Genomic DNA, 2,325 nt, shown 5'->3' on the forward strand with positions numbered 1-2,325 from the left:
AAAGACGAGGTATCAACTATTTTCTGCCCCTTGCCCTTGCCCCTCCCCCAGGGCAGCCAGTTTCGTCGAACCTTCTCTGGTTGGGCGCCGTGCCGGGAATGTTGAGCCCAACGAGAAGCTTTAAAGTGTTGTCCTTTCTCACGCCCTCCAAGAAGACTGGATCAGAGAAAGGAGGAAGAGAGCGCGCAGCTGGCAGACACAGCCAGATTACGGCTCTCCGTATTATTATGATAATCAGGGGTTGGTTCAGGGGTTTCGGAGGTGACGGGAATCCCCCCGGAGAAGGGCATGAGTCCCGCCGTGGTTCAGTCCACATAATCACTATCATTAGGCCTCGGCGCCCGACACGCGCCCCTCTGTTATTCTGTCAGGGTGATGTAAACAAAGTGTCTGACTAATGGGAGAAGTGCCACTCCTCCGTAACGCACTAATGAAGCGTCACGCAAAAGCAGGCACCAAGCAGACAGGAGAGAGATGGAGGGAGGAAAGAGGAAGGGAAAGAAGGGAAAAGCGGGGAGCAAGGGGCAGAGAGGCGAGAGGAAGGCAGAGAAAAGGGGGGGGGAAGCGCAACAGAAGTGGTTGAAGGGACGCTGAGGGGAGAGAGACAGAGCGAGAGAGACAGCGAGAGACAGAGACAGGAGGGTGCGGAGAGTTGCTCAGCGTGACGCACTTTGCTGGTGTCGAGGGATGGGGGCAGCAGTAAACAGCCCCTCCCCTGGGCCAGAAGAGCTTGAGCAGAGGGGGAGGGGGGTAGTTTGGGGCGGTAACGCCCTACGGCAGGTGCAGAGAGGACCACGGCGGTTTGTCTCTCAGGTAGGACTGCATGTAGTGGCCGCTCGCACTGACGTAAGCCAGGTTCCCATACAGGGTATTACGGCACGGGCTCTTCTACGGAAAAGTCTAGAAAGCTGAGGAATGGGGGGGGGGGGGGGACGCACCAGCCAGTCTGTCTCTGTTCGTGACTCGTGCCTGGTGTCACTGTCCTTTGGCTCTAAAACACAGCCCGGCCTCAACATTGCTCCAATACTGACACATTCTTCCCCACCCTGGCATGAAACATGTATATTCTTCAGCGTGCTCGCGCTCTCGCGCTCTCTCTGCAACTCCAGTCCTTACTTTATATGAATGGGTTCAAAACAAACGCAAAGAAATTAATAAGTAAATACATAATCATAAACATATTCAGAAGCACTGGTGAATAAACTTGCGGTTACAGAATCGAGAGATAGCCGAGTCTCCCGACTTTCTGAGGGTCCGGGCCAGCGCTCCGAGGGGGGAGGAGCCCACAGGAATACCTCTATGTTAGGATGCAGAATTCATTTGCATATGGTGATTCTAGCTCACGGAGCATGTGTCTCAGATGGCCTTCCATTCTAATGAATGCTAATGTCTGCTTTTTCAAGCATGATGCCTGGCGATCCCAGTTTCCATGGCACCCAAACTTCAAAATAACAGTATTCCAAACACCTCCTAACAAAGGCTTCGAGGTGGGAACTAATATAGTGTTCTCATATAGATATAAATTTACTCTGTGTCCTCTTTCATTAGGGTCCAACTGTCCTGCCAAAAAATAGCTTTTTCAATACAAGCACATACACATTCTGGTGTTAAACACATCCAAATGTACACACTCAGACATCTCCATACACACACATTCAGATTGTAATTCAACAGTCTTACCAGATTCGGAAAGAACAGTGTATAATGATCATTAGAAACAGTGAAATACAGTCTCACTTGTGACACGACTCTTAGTCCCATCTCAGTGTTCTGTCTGTCCTAAGTATCTGAAATCTAGTTATCTGATATCTATTACATCAGTCTAACAAGAGACAGCCAACACTACTACATTATGGCTGCTGTCGATAAACCCACAATGCACCAGTTGCCCCATACCCCACCCCCCACCATTTCCCGACCCCTTGAGGCACAAGTGTTCCCCCTCGCAGTCATGAAACGCTCTTTCAGGTTGGGAATGTCAATGGTGGAACATTAACAACATAGAATGGGTTATATTACATAAAACTTGTGGCAGGGTCAGCTTCTTACGCATAAACGTTCTCTCTGTCTGTCTCTCTCTCTCTCTCTCTCTCTCTCTCTCTGTACAGTTATGTTTCCCACAATTCCACAGGGCAGAGGTCTGAGAGTTGGAGAGAGTGAAGGAATGAGGGAGAGAGCGAGACTTAGAGGTCACAAACTCAGGAACATGTTTATTTCATTCGGTTCTGTCACTCTTTTGTTTTTTTTTTGTTACAGTACAGGAACTCGGGTTCTCCCATAGTAGTTGATGCTTTTTTGTTGCTTTATTCATCTGGTTTCTATTTA

At 49.2% G+C, this 2,325-nt stretch overlaps 1 protein-coding gene across 9 annotated transcripts in view; it reads right to left on the bottom strand.

Annotated features, from left to right (window-relative positions):
- Positions 1-2,183: 2,183 nt before the first annotated feature.
- adgrl1a (adhesion G protein-coupled receptor L1a) overlaps positions 2,184-2,325 on the bottom strand; it is a 108,424-nt gene continuing 108,282 nt past the window's right edge. For all 9 annotated transcript variants that reach the window (XM_081716508.1, XM_081716506.1, XM_081716509.1 and 6 more), the window contains one exon: positions 2,184-2,325. This exon is cut by the window's right edge and continues 2,026 nt beyond it. The gene's annotated coding sequence lies outside the window, so the exon portion shown is untranslated.

The sequence above is a fragment of the Electrophorus electricus genome, chromosome 6 (genome assembly GCF_041902795.1).
Source record: "Electrophorus electricus isolate QZ-2024a chromosome 6, ASM4190279v1, whole genome shotgun sequence".
NCBI lineage: Eukaryota > Metazoa > Chordata > Actinopteri > Gymnotiformes > Gymnotidae > Electrophorus > Electrophorus electricus.